This window comes from Ahaetulla prasina, chromosome 12 (assembly GCF_028640845.1).
Source record: "Ahaetulla prasina isolate Xishuangbanna chromosome 12, ASM2864084v1, whole genome shotgun sequence".
NCBI classification, from domain to species: Eukaryota; Metazoa; Chordata; class Lepidosauria; order Squamata; family Colubridae; genus Ahaetulla; species Ahaetulla prasina.
In genome coordinates, this window is record NC_080550.1 from 28,425,520 (window position 1) to 28,444,061 (window position 18,542).

The 18,542-nt window shown below is 40.3% G+C and overlaps 1 long non-coding RNA gene across 1 annotated transcript; it reads right to left on the bottom strand.

The window, feature by feature from the left end:
- Window positions 1-2,009: 2,009 nt before the first annotated feature.
- Window positions 2,010-14,411, bottom strand: LOC131184081 (uncharacterized). Its single transcript, XR_009151912.1, has 3 exons — window positions 14,185-14,411; window positions 4,688-4,813; window positions 2,010-2,053 (listed from the first exon to the last, which is right to left on the bottom strand). It is a non-coding gene; the product is annotated as an uncharacterized LOC131184081 (long non-coding RNA).
- Between the last annotated feature and the right edge of the window lie 4,131 nt (window positions 14,412-18,542).

Sequence of the window (18,542 nt, forward strand, 5' to 3'; positions counted from 1 at the left end):
TAATGTCTTCACAGAGCATACATTGCAAAGGAAAATAGACTATTGTTCCAATAGAGCACATTCTATATGATTTTCATTGTCTCTTCCAAAGTGGTTGTTAGTAGCTCATGCTTAGTTCATAAAAGGGACAAAGAACCAACAATAAGTCCAGATAAAATAAAATTTTGTCACATCAAGAAAGCTGCCCTATTCTGGACCAGACTCTAAGTCCCAATATTATTAAGGATGACAACATCAAAGCAAGAAAGTCCTTCTTAAAAGGCACAGGAGGTTATAAAATGCATCTCATAATGTCCTGGCTAATTTCTGTGTGATGTAATCCCACATCAAAAGAGGGAAGCCGTAGCTGGTGTGCCTTCCAAACAACAATGCAAGGATTAGCTCTTCTTTACAAGTCCATCTTGCTATGTACAGAAAGCACCAATGTGAACTCAAATGCACTCATGTGGACATTTGTGACGTTGACATCTAGGGAAGCAAAATGTGGTCCACGTGTTTTTTTCAGTTTATTCTCAGGGTGCTTGAAAACTTTTTCCATGTGTCTCTTTCTGCTTGTGGTAGAGGTGCTAGGAGGACCAATAACAGGTGGTGTTTGTTCCCATTCCACATGACAATAAAGTTATTCTAAGTCTAAGAAATGAAACTATGCATCGTGCCATCCTGTGAGAACTGCCCACCGTTCCAAGGTCATACTAAGGAATGCAGAACCATCCAACCCATGAGGACAGGAACTGTTACCCAAACAATTTGTTAGCACCTAATTGGATGCTTGTTGATAACCAGGAGGAAGGATGGGAACATGGGAAAAGTTAACCATATGCTTTGGGTGTGAAAACCCCACATCCAGCTTTGCTGCTTCTCTTGGCTTTAGTGAAGTGTACTTTTGGCTAACCATGGGCCTGAGAGTCTTTCTTTTCTAATTGACCAAATTGGGAAGATTGACAGCTGGAAAGAAAGAGAAGAAGAGCATCAGCAGGAAGGTGGAGGGACTCAGTTGCAGTGGTGATGGGACCAACTTTAGAAGATCTGAGGGATTTGGTTGGTGACAAATCATTATGGAAAAAGTCTATCCCTACAGTGTCCAATTAATTTATTAATTTGAGTTATTTTACAAATAACTCAAGGTGCCAAACATACCCATCACATTTTATTCTCCCCACAACAATAACCCTATGAGAAATATGGACAACAAAATAGACCAGACTTCTATTATATGGTTGTATCAGATTAATAGAGTTGGAAGGGACCTAATAGGTCACCTAGTCCAACCCCCTGCTCAAGCAGGAGATCCTATACTATTTCTGACAAATGGCAGTCCAATTTTTTCTTGAAAGCCTCCAGTGATGAAGCTCCCACAACTTCTGAAGGCAATTTCTGTTCCGTTGGCTGATTGTTCTCACTGTCAGAAAGTTCCTCCTCATTTCTAGGTTGAATCTCTCCTTGGTCAGTTTCCATCCATTATTTCTTGTCTGGCCTTCAGGTGCTTTGGAAAACTCCTCTCTGTGGCAACCCCTCAAGTATTGGAAGATGGCAATCATGTCTCTCCTGGTCCTTCTCTTCACTAGACTGCCATGCCCAGTTCCTGCAACCGTTCATTGTATGTTTTAGTCTCCAGTCCCCTAATCATCCTGGTTGCTCTCCTCTGCACTTTTTCTAGAGTCTCAACATATTTTTTTATAGTGTGGTGAATCAAAACTAGATGCAGTACTCTAGGTGTGGTCTTACTAGGGTTTTATAGAGTGGTATTGGTACCTCACTTGATCTTGATTGTATCTCTCTGTTAATGCAATTTAGGATTGTGTTGTTTTTTTTAGCTGCCGCTACACACTGCTGTCTCATATTTAGCTGATTGTCCACTAAGACTCCAAGATCTCTCTCACAGTCACTGCTATTAAGCCTAGTTTCCCCCAGTTTATATGTGTGCATTTGTTTTTCTTACCTAAGTGTAAGACTTTACTTTTCTCTACATTGAATTTCATTTTGTTAGATAGGGCCCAATGTTCAAGTCTGCCAAGATCCATCTGGCTCTTGAGCCTTTGTTCCCCAAGTAGAGCTATAGAGAAGATGAAAAAAAAACTTTTAATAGACCAATACCTTGAAAAAATTACAACCGGTCGATGTAACATTTGGGTAGGTAGCTGATTGTTTTGACACAAAATATAAGGCAGAATTTGTATTGCAAAAATGTGGCCCTTAATTTCTTTGCAACAGCATGTCTGAATGAACTACTAGAGAAAGCTATATTAGGCAATTTACCATAAAAAGTGACTTTGCAAAAGAAACAAACATCATTTTTAAGATAATGTTTGATCTACAAATCTATTTGTGCTTATTACAGTCGAGAGCTACAAACCAAACCCCAATAGCCTGCCTGGGGTTTATAGGATTAGTAACACAATGTATTTGGAGGACACTAGGTTTTTGTGTGGGGGAGGGAAGACACGTAACCAGAGAGCTGCATTTTGGGTCACGCTGGTGAGCCTTCACACTGGCCCCTATCTTCGGTTTTCTCATCTTCACTCTTCCTCCTTCTCGGTCTCTGATCTCTGACTGTCATAACTGTTGACTTGACTCTTCCTCCTGACAACCTTTCCATAGCCCTGGTCTTGAGAAGAAAGTCCCACCAAGGTCCAGAATAACAAAGGTCCAATTCAAACTGGTTTAGCAATGCACGTCTCCAGCGTACTAGAGAATCCTAGGAGGGAGGTATGTGAAAAATGTCCTAGACTTTTCAAACCCAGGAACTACTCGTCCCATAATCCCTTGACTTCCTCATAAAAGCTCCATTGTTCCCCTGCAGCCCAACCTCTAGCACGATCCTTAACTCTGGGCCACAGCCTCTGGGGAGCCATTCCAGCCGCGCAAAACAAGTTGCTCCAAATGACTGTGGAATGTCTCAGCCCAGGAATGTCTCCACGCTGAGATCCACTGGGCTTTTTTGGCCTCCAGAAACAACTTTTTGGCAAAGCAAAACGGTTTCACCTTTAGCATTTAAAATACCCCTGGCATTGACATGCTAGAAGTTCTGGTTCTAATCAGAGCCCCTTAGATTTAATGGTGAACTTTTTCTTAATTCCCCAAGATAAAATGCATCTTTAAAAAATGCATTTTAAAGATAGATTAAAAAGCTACTGAAGATAAACTGGAAAATTTGTAATATATCACCATAATATAAATCGAACTGTATTGCTCAGAGAAATCCAATAATGTAAGCAGGTCACTTGATTGGATCTTTCGCTAACTGCCCTTTTAAAAATTGATTTACCAATGGATGGATTTATGATTCGCACTAATATTTTTCAGATATTGAAAATGAGGAAAGAAATCAGTGACTTTAGCTCTCCTGTGTTTCTCATTAGGCAGGTTCTTCATGCAAAAGAACCCAAAAGAAGAGAACCCTTTTTGATGGTATTCTAGCATAGCCTACTAGACCTAACTGAACTTCCAGATGGTTCTTTTATTGTCCAGCCACATTCTCAGAATTTGATAAAGCATCCTCCCTTCATAAACATCCCATGAATTCCTCCATTTCTTTGACATTTTTTTCTTTGCTGAGTCATTACTATGAAGAGGAAAGGTTGGAGGAGTTGCACACATACCCTTAGACGTTCTCCATGTAGACATGTCCAAGGATCTGCTGATACAATTCTACAAAGGAATTATTGAGTTTGTCATTTGTACCTCAGTAACTGTCTGGTTTGGCACAGCAACCAAACAGGATAGATACAGACTCCAACGGATAGTTAGGACTGCAGAAAAAAACAATTGCAACCAGCCTGCCTTCCATTTAATTCTCACAACACTGTCTTAGGCCTAAATATATTTACCCATGTAGTAGGGCTGTATTGATATTATCCTTCTCATCTTCTCATCTTTCCTACTACCTTCACTTATTGGTATCTGTGATTTATCACTTGTTGTTGTATATTATGATTAATGATTGTAAGTATGATCTATGAAAAATGACCTATCACTTTATTGTTTGTATGTACAGTGAGAGCTTTTGCACCAGAGACAAATTCCTTGCATGTCCAATCACACTTGGCCAATAAAGAATTCTATTCTGTTCTGTTCTGTTATATTCCTTCTTCTCTTCTCTTCTCTTCTCTTCTCTTCTCTTCTCTTCTCTTCTCTCCTCTCCTCTCCTCTCCTCTCCTCTCCTCTCCTCTCCTCTCCTCTATTCTAATTCTATTCTATGTGTATCTTGATGTTGCTGAATATTTTAGTCTGTGCCCTACATGGCAACACCAGGAGTAGCATTACCAGTAAAGAGGGTACCCTGTGAAGCAATGTAAAGCTACAATTTTTTCCTCTTTTGACTATTTATATCTCAATGATCAAGTGTTGCAACCACCTACTGTAGATGGTGGGAGCAACCCAATTTTGATCTTGAAAAACTAAATGTTGGGCCTGGACGGTTCTTCATGGGAGACCACCAGGAACTCCAGGGCTAGATAAGGAAGTAAGTAATAATAAAAAACATGGACCTCAACCTTCCTGAAGAAAATGCTTCATAATTAGGATAGAACCCTTTGAAAAGTCCATCTTCCTGTTCACCAGCTGGAATCATTCATTGGTGGAATGGAGATATGAGGGGAAGGCAAACCAGGCTAGGATCATAATATTAAGCCACGGTTTATCAGGATTAATTGAATAAACCACAATACATTGGTTTTACGCAACATACCAAATCAAGAGGGGTCAAATGTGTTCCCGAGGCTGCATGCAGCCCTCAAATCGCCTACACATGCCATTCTTGGTGCCCTCTACTGAAAACTGATGGCACCATGTCCTTTTTAGAGATGGGCAACATCTGTAGGCAAATAATACAAAACAAAAATAATGGTTAAAATGGGCAAATAATGATTAGAAGACAAAAAGCCCAAATGCCCAAACTTCTAGAGAAAAATTGCTTGTCCAGATGTTCCGTCCACATTGTAGTCCTCATCTTCCCCACAAAACTGTTGATTGGAACACAAAAGTTAGGTTATACAATACAGCACTATCAGAGGTGGTGCTACTGGTTTGCAAATGTAGGCGCGCGCACCTCCTCCATGCATGCACAGAGCATTCTGCACATGCGCAGAAGGTCAAAAATGGGACTTGATGACGTCCAGGCGGGTGGGCAGAGCCTCCCGCTGCCGGCACTACCGGATCATGTGATCTGGATAGAGCCGGCTGAATTTCACTACTGAGCACTATGTGAAAAACACCAAGTTTTTCAAGTAGGAAATTGTCTTTGTCCCAGACCATGATCAGCATTGGCAATGTTACTTATCCAGCCTTTGGAGATGAACAGTTAAGCTCCCACCACCATTCCCCACTGCGATAAACCACTTAAGCCTTCTTTTTCCTCCTAAAATAGTGGTTAGTACAAAGCTGAAACTGTATTAGCCTGAGAGATAAGCTGAGATGGTTAAAAAAGAGATCACTTTTATAGCGTATGTTATAAATCGGGGGGGGGGATGCATAATACAGGGTTAAACTGTTGGCGCCAAACAGATTTCTGTAGAAAAATATGCTGATGATACAGAATTCACCCAATTTCATGCCTTTCCGAGTTCAGCTCTATTTTTGGCCTCTAATTTTGTCTTCCCAACCTTTGCACTCTTGTGGTTAAGAACTGTGTCATAGGTTGTCTTAACTATGTTCTGATTTGGAATGTAGAACAAATTTATTGGCAATCTAACATTTCCAGTGTTATGTGCCTCAGTTTATGCTGACTCCATGCTTTGCGTGCTGTCAAAAATTGACAAGTTCAACCACATCATGCTTAAGTAGGATGCACAAAGCCATGTTTGCAGACATAGAAGTGCCACCCTGGAAGAGGAACATATGAAGGAAGGGAAGGGAAGGGAAGGGAAGGGAAGGGAAGGGAAGGGAAGGGAAAGTCCTTCTTTCTCTCTCCTTCTATTTCTCCAGCCTTGTACCATAATTTAGTTATTACAGCCTTTTTTGATTGATTCCTTTTCTCATAATGATTTGGACATGAAGATGATGTTCTATGCATCTAAGGTGCTGGCAAGAGTGTGACCGTCATAAATGTGAATCAGTTGCCAAGTATCTGAATGTAAATCAGGTGACCATGGGTATGCTACAACAGTTATAAGTGTGAAAAATGGTCATAAATTACTTTTTCCAATGCTGTTGTAGCTTTGGTCACTAAGTGAACTGTTGTAAGTCAGGACTATCTGTACACCAAAGAGGTGGCTTCATTTTGCCTTCTGACATTAGAGGATTTCTAGCTTTGTATCGGGGGACACCAAGACCGTAACTGAGTTGGGCACATTACATTGCTACTTGAATGAACTGGTTGAAGCCCAATTTAAACCTTGAGCTTAATTGATCTTCTCAGAGTTGATCATAACTTCCAGGTTGCAAATCACACACGGATCAACCAGAAATTTGAAGGACAGGATGGTTTCAGGAGCCTGCTCCTCTAAAATGGGCATGTCCTTCGTTCCAGTTTTGTTCCTGCCTAGATACTTTCTTCTTCTTCTTCTTCCTCTTCCTCTTCCTCTTCCTCTTCCTCTTCCTCTTCCTCTTCCTCTTCCTCTTCCTCTTCTTCTTCTTCTTCTTCTTCTTCTTCTTCTTCTTCTTCTTCTTCTTCTTCTTCTTCTTCTTCTTCTTCTCCTCCTCCTCCTCCTTCACATGGCCAACCAGAAGGAGACAAGGCTTGCCAATTCACATGCAGTCACAGTCCCAAACAGAAAGATTAAGATCAGTAAGTACCATGAATTGCAGAAGGCCCCTACTTGCATCTTTGGGGAAGGAAGGGTGGCCCTTGTGATTTTAGGCTCACCTGCCCACCTCTTCATTCAAACGTGCAAGTAACCTGGATTCAAAAGGAAGAATCTGAAATGCTGGTTGACCATTTGTAGCAGCTGGGAAATCTAACCAACATTCTTCTCCCATTTAGTCCTGGCTAAATTGAGTTTATGTCTCTCTTTTTTTTCCATCAAGTTTTTTATTTTATAACTTATAAAAATTCCATTTTCAATTAAACAGTATGTTGTCAAATACACTGGGTACAAATAGTTTTAGGAGATAATAATCATTTACAACAATATTTGTTACATTAGTATTGATTTTATTATAATAATAATAATAATAATAATAATAATAATAATAATAATAATAATAATAATAATAATAATAATAATAATAATAATAATGATAATATTTACTTATTCATTTTAACATACCTCCCTTATATCATTGATCCTTTCCTTATATTTCCCTGTTTCTAACTCCTGTTTTTATCAGCTAACTATTGATAAAATAAATCCCAGTCAAAAAGTATTCAGTTTCTTTCTTTTCCTTCATTGTAAGTGTTTTTCTGTCCATTTCTGCACATTCTAGTGTTTTTTTAATCACACTTTCATCTCTTCACTTTTCCATTGTTGTGCAAATACAATTCTAGCTGCAGTCAAATTAAGTTTATGTCTCTTGTCTGGATAAGAAAAATGTATCAAAAAGTATAGTTATAAACAGGGATCTAGAAAAATATGTTGAATTATGGAATTATCAAGATCAGATCAGCCAACAATTGTGGTTCGTTTATTAAAGCATCATGTTTTCCTTATGTATGTTTTTTATTACTTTGATGACTCTACATTAGTAATGCTTTATGGCTACATTATATTCATAGTCCTGGATGAGTTTGAATGAATATCTCCCTTAAAAAAGGGCAGTTTTCTTCTAATGGGAACTGTGCATCTGCACCTTTGGTTTATGAGGCATTGTTTCATGGACTAATGCAGCTTTTTGTCTTTTTCTTTTCCAAAGTAGGAACACGTTTGACTTGTTCTGCAAGAAAAAAGGTGAACCTGGAAGGCCTGGAGGCGGTGATGGAACCTTGGCTTCATCAGCATAAAGTTCTTGGTTCAAGCAGGACAAGAAACCATGGATGGAAACTAATCAAGGAGAGAAGCAACCTGGAATTGAGGAGAAACTTCCTAACAGGGAGGACAATTAACCAGTGGAACAGCTTGCCACCAGACGTTGTGGATGCTTCATCACTGGAGGTTTTTATGATATAGGATCTTCTGCTTGAGCAGGAGGCTTGACTAGTAGACCTAGAGATTCAACCTAGAAGTAAGGAAACCTCTGGGCCTCACACAACTCCATCAATGACCAGATTCAACCATGGCAAAGGTTACAAAGCTTTAAAAAAGACACACAAAAAAACCCCAGAATAGTTACGGGACAAATTACAAAAATTGGGATAAAATATTTCAGAGTGAAAATACCAGAACACAAAAGATCTAACTTATCTGAAGAAGCTAAAATTACAGTTACTTAACTATTGACTAAATACAATTAGATTCCTGAACGCTAAGCTGGGGAGATACTACAGTGTCGATTTGAAAGCTGTAAAAACATAAAGCGAGTTGAGAAATCATCCTAGATAAAAGAGAAAGATATCCATAAAGGTGGTTAAAATTTTATCCCTACCTTAAATGTGAGAAGATGTACTAAACTATCATTATATGGTCATTAGATCAAGTACAACCTGGATGTAATCTCCAAAGAATTGCTGGTTCACACACGCTGAAAGGCAATTAATGGAGTCCTTGTCTTTTAGATTTCTGTGACAGATTGGCCAAAAGATGAGATTAGATCTTTGTACCAAAAGGAATTAGTAATATGAGTGAAGCAAAGAAAAATATGCTTCTTCAGAGGAGGGCTGTAGAATTGTCCTCTAAAAATGTTTGATGATATCTAACCAAAATCAGGCTTGTCAGAAGTTACATCTTTTCTATCCTGCTCTACGCAGTAGAGAGTTGACCTCTGACAGAAAGCCACTTGAAGAGACTAGAAGCATTTGAAATGTGGATTTACAGGCGGCTGTTACGTATAAACTGGGTTGACAAAATCAGAAATGAGGAGGTAAGCCTGTCAGGTAGAGCTATGTAGGTTCACTCTAGCTTTCAAAGGTTCCTCATATTTGTTGCTTCAATGAGGGATGAGACAGGGCTGTGTTTTAGCTCTTGTTTTTTCATTTTTGCATAAATCCCTAAGTGCAAACTCCAATGTTGAGACCTGAATTCTGCCACATTTTGCTCTGCCCATTCTTTCTATCTAGAGTAGGCACGAGAAGTTTCTCCAAGGTGCTTCATCCTCTAATGCCAGAAGAACGTTCCCAAGGTCAATTCACTAAACCAAAATTATCTGCATTCTCTAGAAATACTGTGATGGGTTATTCTTCATGGAAAATTGATAGCATCGGTATCAAACAGGTTCCATTATTCAGCTACCTTTGGAGCTTCCTTTCTGGTAAAAGCAACTCAGGGGGGGAAACACACAAGAATGATATCATTTGAGAGATGAAAGGGTAGCCATTAAGAGGTAAAAAGTTGAAAACTGTAAGTCAGCCAAACTATGGAGCACAGATTTCTTGAGGCCTCTCTTGAAGTTGTGTCCTTATCTAGTCTAATTCAGTATTTTGAATTTTACTAACATTTAGAGCTTCTAAGTTTCTGAAATGCTGATATTGTGAACTTTTTTTTATTATGGATACTGCAAACCTTAAAATTGCAGCAGTTGCAATTAACAGATTAGAATAATAGGACTCAAAACATAAGAGTAAAAATGAAAAAAATATATAAAATATACATACCAATGCCAAACCTTATGGATGATTCTTGATTCCTTCTTTGATCCTCCCTTCAATGTTTTCACTTATCTTCACCCCACTAATCTCTTTCATGGCTAGTTCTGATATTTTTTAATTGGTTCTGGCAGGTTTTAATTGGTTTTAATTTTTAGCAAACTGAATAAAGCCTTTCCAAGTTAGATTAAAAAGATGTTTTGCCTAATTTCTTGCATTCCATATTATAACTCAGAGTTTTTTCCAATAAGATTATTTATAATAATTTATAGTCACAAACATCTAAAGTTGGAACACAAAACTCCTCCCATTTTTGGCCTGTGCATCAGTGGTAGGTTGCTACCGGTTCTTCGTGGTTCGTGATGGTGATGTGAGGGCGAACCGGTTCACTCCGACCGTCAGCTAGGCCCTCCCGCTCGCCCCTGCACTGTACCTACTTTTATTCCTTCGTTTTTAGCCCAGCTGAAAGGCACAGCAGAGCGGATTGCCATGTCTCAGCTGTTCAGCAATTCAATGCACTTGCGCAAAGCGCAAGTTTGGCATGCATGCGAGCGAAGCAAAGCAATCGCACCCAAAGCGGAAGCGCGAAGCGAACCGGTGGTAACACCAGTTGGAACCCACCACTGCTGTGTATATGTATATGTATGTGTCTACATACATACACATGTACATACACACACACATATATAGATGTACATGTACATATATATATATATAAAACCTTGCTGCTACCAGCCGACATCTGACAGTATGTATAGAAAGAAATATTATTAAAATCAATTGCAGTTCTGGGGTTGCTAGAAAATATTCCTATCTTATTCACAATGAATAAATATTCTTTTGCCATATTTATCATCCTCATGCTTAAATCCTGCTCCTTGCTGGATAAAATACATGCCTTCTTCTTGGAGGAGGCTAAGCCAACGTTGTGGTTTTTTTACAACTTTTTGTTAGCATTTTCTAATCTCACTAAGCCACTGTTATTTCTTCTTTTTAATTAAAATATCAATGCATCTTAATTCAACATAACTGCAAATTGTCTTTTTTATGTTAGCATTCTTCACCAACCTGGCTGGCTGTGAAGTTTCATTTCCCCAAAGTTCTAAGGTTCCACATTATTTCTCTGTATACATCCTTGATTACCTCTTTATACTTCCTATATAAGTCATTTTCCATTTTCCAGTCTTTATTGATGATTTATATATAACCATGTTGTTTGGTTGTCTTTGATTGTCCTCCAATTTTTCTCCTTTATTGGACTTGTATGAATCGTGCTTTCGGTTTGTCTTTCTTGGATTCCCACCTACTTCAATCTTCTTTTCCTTGTTACTTTTTCTTATCATGAGATCCTTTCCTTCCCTTCCCTTCCCTTCCCTTCCCTTCCCTTCCCTTCCCTTCCCTTCCCTTCCTTCCCTTCCCTTCCATTTCCTTCCCTTCCTTTTCTTTTTCCTTTCCTTTCCTTCCCTTCTCTTCCCTTCCCTTCCCTTCCTTTTCCTTTCCAACTCCAGAACTGCAATTGATTTTAATAATATTTCTTCCTATATACTGTCAGATGTCTGCTGGTAGCAGCAAGGTTTTATACACATTTTCCTGTCCAGGGCCAGTTTCAATTTATTTCAAGATATTGAGGAAGGGGGAAAGAGACCGATGACAAGTCCTAAAGAATAGGAGAAATGCCCAAAGAGCAGAAAAGGTGTTGACTTTCTCTTCAAAGGGCGGGGGGGGGGGGGAAGGATCCAAGGAACTAGATATACCCAGCTTAATATCAATATTCTGGGAGATTCTAGGACAGATCATAAAGTCATCTATCAACACCTTCAAAACAAGACTGTAATTATCAGAAATTGTCTTGTCAGACTAACCTAACCTCATTTTTTCATTGTGTGATTTCAGGATTGTTGACATCAAACACCCTGGTATTTAGCAAAGGACTGGAGAACGTTCCCCATGAACTTTTAATAACTGAATTAATACAGATTAGTGACAATCAAGTGAATCTGTGGCTGTCTCAAAAATTAAACTGTAATCCATGGTTCATCCTCAGACTCAACTGAGTGCCCCCAGGATCCTTCCCAAGGCCTTTTCTCTTCAATATTTTGTTATGTAAAATTGGGTGAAGAGGTAGGAGGGATTACTAATCCAGTTTTCACACCTTACAGAATTGGGTGGGATAACTGATTGAAGAGGGGAAGGAAATCAAAATAAATCTTTCCAGACCCATGTTTCTCAACCTTGGGAGCTGTATAAGCAGCATGGGCTTTTACTCCCAGAATTCCCCAGTTAGCCTGCTAGTTCTCCTGCCAGCTGGGGAATTCTAGGAATTGAAGTCCACACTGCTTAAAGCTTTCAAGGTTGAGAAACATTTCTGGTCAGAATTGTTTTGCATTTTTGCAAAACAAAAAAAAACAAAAAAACCCCACCTTCTACCTTTTAGAAGCCCTTTGAAAGAAATGAAAATGCCGTCCATGCCCCCAAAATATTTTTCCTGCCTTCAATTTAAAGACACTCCCTGGAAGAGAATATTAAGAAAGAAACAAAAATTGTCATATTCCTATCACATCGCAACATGTTATCAAAGGATGGAGTGGTTGATTTAAATCTAGAGCAGGATTTTGTAGATTTTCAGACTGGGTTCTCTGAGGGACTAAAGGCAAAAACAAACAGCCATTTACTTGAAAGCACTAATTTTCTATTACCAGAGCTTTGCCTCTTCATCAGGGACTCCTGGAATTATTTTTTTAAAACCAGGAGTTAATTAATTAATTTCATCAAGCATCTAAGTATAAACATGAATACATGAACTGGATACGAATCAAAGGGAACATTAGGACAGGGACGGTAGGCACGCTGGTGCTCTTATGCACGCCCCTTACAGACCACTTAGGAATGGGGTGAGGTCAACAGTAGATAGTCTTAAGTTAAAATTTTGGGGGGTTGGGGATAAAACCACCGAGTCAGGGAATGCATTCCAGGCATTGACCACTCTGTTGCTGAAGTCGTATTTTCTGCAATCAAGTTTGGAGCGGTTTACCTTGAGTTTGTATCTATTGTGTGCACGTGTGTTAGTTTTGGTTGAAGCTGAAGTAGTCATTGACAGGTAGGACATTGTAGCAGATAATTTTATGTACTATGCTTAGATCAGACTGAAGGCAGCGTGGCTCTAAGTTGTCTAAGCCCATGTCCCAACTTGGCAAATTTTAAGACTTGTGGACATGGCTGGTTGAGGAATTCTGGGAGTTGGTCCACAAGTCTTAAAATTGCCAAGTTTGGAGGCTCCTGGTTTAAATCACAGGTAGTCCTCGATTTACAACAGTCCATTTAGTGACCGTTCAAAGATACAATGGCACTGAAAAAAGTGACCTATGGCTGTTTTTCACAGCAGCATCCCCATGATTTGTGATTAGAATTCAGATGCTGACATGTATTTATGATGCTTGCAGTGCCCCAGGGTCACTTTTCCAACCTCCTGGCAAGCGAAGTCCATGGGAAAGCCAGGTTCATTTAACAGCAGTGTTATTAACTTAATAACTGCAGTGATTCACTTAACAATGGTGGCAAGAAAGATCGTAAAATGGGGCAAAATTCACTTAGCAAATGCCTCACTTAGCCACAAAAACTTTGAGCTCAATTGTAGTGGTATTTTGAGGACTACCTGTAATGGCTTCTTGCTCTGAAAAGTGTAACAGTTGTTGGTCTAGAGCAGGGGTGTCCAAACTTGGTCCCTTTAAGACTTGTGGACTTCAATTCCCAGAGTTCCTCAGCCAGCTTTGCTGGCTGAGGGACTCTGGGAGTTGAAGTCCACAAGTCTTAAAGGGACCAAGTTTGGACACCCCTGCTCTAGAGCTTCGAACGTTACTGGTACAACAAAGATTGCATGGTCAATACCAAGAAGAGGCCACCGTCTGACCAGTTATTGAGCACTTTTAAGAAGCTAGCATTGGAGCCAGAGGTGTGCAAACATGGGAGCATCTGAAAAAAGACTAAATGTGAGATGGTCTTCATTTTTTCAGGCTAAGGAGCACACTCCCACACTCCCCCAAGAAGAGCAGAATAGAATAGAATAGAATAGAATAGAATAGAATAGAATAGAATAGAATAGAATAGAATAGAATAGAATAGAATTTTTGATTGGCCAAAGAATTTGTCTTGGTGCATACGCTCTCAGTGTACATAAAAGAAAAGATACATTCATCAAGGCTTCTTCTGGTTGCACACACGCACAAAAATACCATGAAATAGGAAGGGTCCCAAAAAAGTTGAAAACATTTGCATGCCATTTAATATTAAGATCAAATGAAAATCATTCAACACAATGAACGGGGTTCGATTCCCCTGTATTTTAATGGTATTCCTCTCCTGTCAATCTGAAATTGAAAATTCAGGATGGTTACTTTTGGAAATGCTCTGAAGGCATCATTCAGACTTTGGATGGAAGAGATGTATTTCCTGTTATTAGTCTTTGTCCCCAAATATGCTTCTCCCCGACACAGCGAAATCATTTCAAAACATTGTGACATTTCTGAAAAGAGGCAATGACTCTTGACTTGGGGTGCTTGGTTGTACATACTTACTGAGGTCCCACCCAGAGCCAGCTCGTGCAAGAGCTGTGAATGGCCATTTTTGAAACAGATGTTGACCATAGAAGAGGAAGCTCAGAACTTCCAAAGATCTTATCTCCTAATCACAGATGGCCCTAAAACAGGAAATAAGTGTGAAGCACAGCAGGCATCTGTGGAACTCAAGAACCAAACTAAGAACAAGAGCTTTACACAATAATGATGTGATCCAGGGCCACCAACTCTCCCTCCCTCTCCCTTTCATGTTCTGCTGGAGCTCCAAGGCTGCTAACAGCGGCAACAACTAGTAGCAAGCATAGCACAAAATGTGGGCATGATGATGATGATGATGATGGAGAGATGCTGGCACTCTTAAATTTCTGATTGTCATTCAGCATAGCTACTGACAATTAAATCTAACCTGTATACCAGCTGCAGGACAACTATCCCATTGGGGAGATCAGTGATCTCCATGCTCAACTCAAGAAGTCTCAGGAACATTCTGGCTTGCTTTGCCATTTTAAGGAGCATCTTGGCCTAAATAGAATTTTATCCTGATCCATCAGAGCTGCTCTTAAACACAAAGCATTTGTGAGACCATACTTGGAATTCCAATTATGGTCTCCAATTTTGCTCACCACTATCCGAAAAAAGATGACGAGACTCTAGAACAGGGGTGTCAAACTCGCGTCTTCACAGCGTCATTGTGTGATTTATCACAACTTTTTTCTCCTTCACTAAACTGGGCATGGACGTGGCCAGTGTGTGATGCATCCGGCTCACGGGCCACGAGTTTGGCAACCTTGCTCTAGAAAGAGTGCAGAGAAGAGCAACAAAGATGATAAAGGTGTCTGGAGACTAAAACATAGGAAGAACAGTTGTAGGAATTGGGTATGTCTAGTCTAGTGAAAAGAAAGACTAGAGATGATATGATAGCAATGTTCCAATACTGGACAGCCATTTGTCCAGATTGATATAGGCCTCCTGCTTGAGCAGGGAGTTGGACTAGAAGACCTCCAAGGTCCCTTCCAACTCTATTATTCTATGTTCTAAAACAAAGCTGTTGTTTGGTTGGGTCAGTGTTCAACAATTGTCCATCACTTGTATCTTTGTACCTTCCCTTTCACCTTTCAACAGTACTTCATTTGTTTTGTTTATTTAGAAACATAGATGGCCACCTATTTTATAGAAGATAATCCTAGAGAGCTCACAATAATATCCTAAGTGGCTCATAATAATACTTGTGGACTACTGGCTGTAATCCTTGAAGCGCTTGGATTAGGAACGGAGAAGCTTTGGGAGATAAAATCCTCCTTGTGGCTGAGTGATTTAGGCACCACCCAAAGGGTGAGAGGGCCCAAAAACAGCCCTCCCCAGGCTCCATCTCATCACCACCACTGTAATGATGATAATGAAGTAATGATGTTAATTACCAGCACTAGAAAGTCTAAATTGAAAGGGAAGAAGTGATTGCAGAAGCTCAAACAATGGAGCCTCTAAACCAGTATTTCTCAACCTTGACATTTCTAAGATGCGTAGACTTCAACATCCAGAATTCCTCAGTCAGCATAGCTGGCTGGGGAATTCTGGGAGTTGAAGTCCACACAACTTGGGATTTCTAAGGTTAAGAAATTCTGCTCTAAACAAGATCGAAGTCAAGAGGCAAGAGGGAGAAGCAGAGGTGGAGCTTAAGATAAAGGGGAACTGCTCTGTTAAACTCCAGATCTGATTTTTAGACCAATTTAACCAGCACTTGGAACCACTGTAACTGTCATAGACATAAGTCAGTTCCTAAGTGTCTGAATTTTGATCACGTGACCATAGGGATGCTGCAATGGTCATAAGTGTGAAAAATAGTCATGAGCTACTTTTTTCAGTACCGTTGTATCTTTGAACAGTCACTAAATGAACTGTTGTAAGTTGAGGTCAATCTGTATTATATCCATCTCCTTCAGTGTGGGAAATTCCATTGCATACTTTAATGGTGATTGGTCTTAGGGGGCTGTTGGCATACAAGTCCTAATTTTTAATACATTTTTAGTACCATTAGACTTTGGTTTTTTTTGTTTGTTTTTTTTGTTTACATTTATACCCCGCCCTTCTCCGAAGACTCAGGGCGGCTTACAGTGTGTAAGGCAATAGTCTCATTCTATTTGTATATTTACAAAGTCAACTTATTGCCCCCCCCAACAATCTGGGTCCTCATTTTACCTACCTTATAAAGCAGGGGTGTCCAAACTTGGTCCCTTTAAGACTTTTGGACTTCAACTCCCAGAGTCCCTCAGCCAGCTTTGCTGGCTGAGGGACTCTGGGAGTTGAAGTCCAAAAGTCTTAAAGGGACCAAGTTTGGACACCCCTGTTATAAAGGATGGAAGGCTGAGTCAACCTTGGGCCTGATGGGATTCGAGCCTGCAGTAATTGCAGGCTGCTGTGTTTTAATAACAGGCTTCTTTACAGCCTGAGCTACCACAGCCCTTGCTTTGCTCTTTCTCACAATGTGATGTTTTGATACCCTGTTTCCCCCAAAATAAGACATCCTCTGATAATAAACTCAATCTGGCTTTTGAGCACATGGCAATAAGGCCAAGCACTTATTTCAGGGTTTAAAAAAATAAAAATAAGACAGGGTCTTATTTTCGGGGAAACACAGTACTACCAAGAATGGCAATTATGCAGTCAATTGGGAAATCAGATCTATTCTTGATTGAAAAATGGTCTTTGTTTCTGCAACTGCTCATGTTTACTAAGTTAAACGAACTATTTCACTTATATTAAGGCATGTTCCAATTTTGCTGCATTTCCTGTCTTGAAATGGCAGAACATAATGCAATCTCTTAGCAGTAGTGATCAGAGGGGCTGTACAAACTGAGAAAATAAAACTGTGGAACCAGCTACAACCTTCAGATCTCCAGAAATTTGTAACCTGGTGTGAATCTCCACTGAGCAACAGTTCTAAGATAGCTGTACAGTGCCCACGGGATTGGGAAAATCTACCATCCATGGGGAAGGTCTGTTTGAAAAGGGTCAGGGGTGAAGACTCTGGTGGCTCAGCAGACTAAGTCTGTCTGTTATTAACACAGCTGCTTGCAATTACTGCAAGTTCAAGTCCCACCAGGCCCAAGGTTGACTCAGCCTTCCATCTTTTATAAGGTAAGTAAAATGAGGACCCAGATTGTTGGGGGCAATTAAGTTGACTTTGTATATAATATACAAATGAATGAAAACTATTGCTTAACACAGTGTAAGCCGCCCTGAGTCTTCGGAGAACGGCGGGATATAAATTCAAATAATAATAATAAAAAAAAGACAGACATGCTGACAAATTTGTCCTAAAACAGGGGTGTCAAACTCAAGGCCTATGGGCCGGATCCAGCCCACAGTGTGCTTAAATTTGGCTCTTACGGCCAGCCTGGAAATATCAAAGGATAGGTCTGCGGTGCTTATGCCGGCCAAAATGGGCCGGGGGTGGAGGCGGCCCCTGCGAGGCCCGTTTTCAGCCTCCATGGTCTCCTGCAGCATTCTGCCAGCCAAAAACAAGGCCCCCGCGCAGCCCGTTTTTGGCTGGCAGAGTGCTGCAGGAGGCATCCGTCCCATCTCTCCTCTTGCTCCTTGCCCTCCCTCCCCCCAGCTGGCCTGTGGTGGAGAACACGATGCTGATCTGGCCCTCAGAGAAATCCAGGTTGACTCCCCTGTCCTAAGATGTATGTCTTTTTATTTACAGAAGGAGGCGATGAATTTTCCTTGATGTACCTGAACCTGGTTCGGCTAGAACCAGGGGTGGGATTCAAGTAATTTAACAACTGGTTCTTTGCCCTAATGATTTCTTCTAACAACCAGTTTGCCAAACTGCTCAGAAAGTTAACAACCGGTTCTCCCGAAGTGGTGCGAACTGGCTGAATCCCACCACTGGATAGAACCCTTCCTGGCCAGTGAGGAATCTATTTGCATGGGAAATGGATCAACTCCTAAGAGCTCAGCAATGCCCTTGTAATTATGCTGGCAGCCTCAATGTGCGAGAAGCTGCCCTGTGTTCCCTGGCATTTATTTATTTTATTTTATTGACTTGTTCAATTTCTATAGCCGCCCAACTTAATCACGTGACCCTGGGCAGTTTACAGTTCTAATCTTAGTTTAATTAAGATTTTGCTCCTGGTTTGAGGAGCTAGGAAACAAAGTGCCTGCCTTCCTAATCCTAATCCAGGGGGCTTCATCCCTTTTCCACCCTGGATTCCTTCTTCTGCACCCAGGTTGCCAGCATGGGGAGAGGTAATCTGTTTTCAGAACAAGAAGGGACAAAGGCCATGGCTTCCCTTTTAGCTCACATAAAGACAAGAGCAAACCAGAACAATGACGGCCACACCTGTGTGATTAAA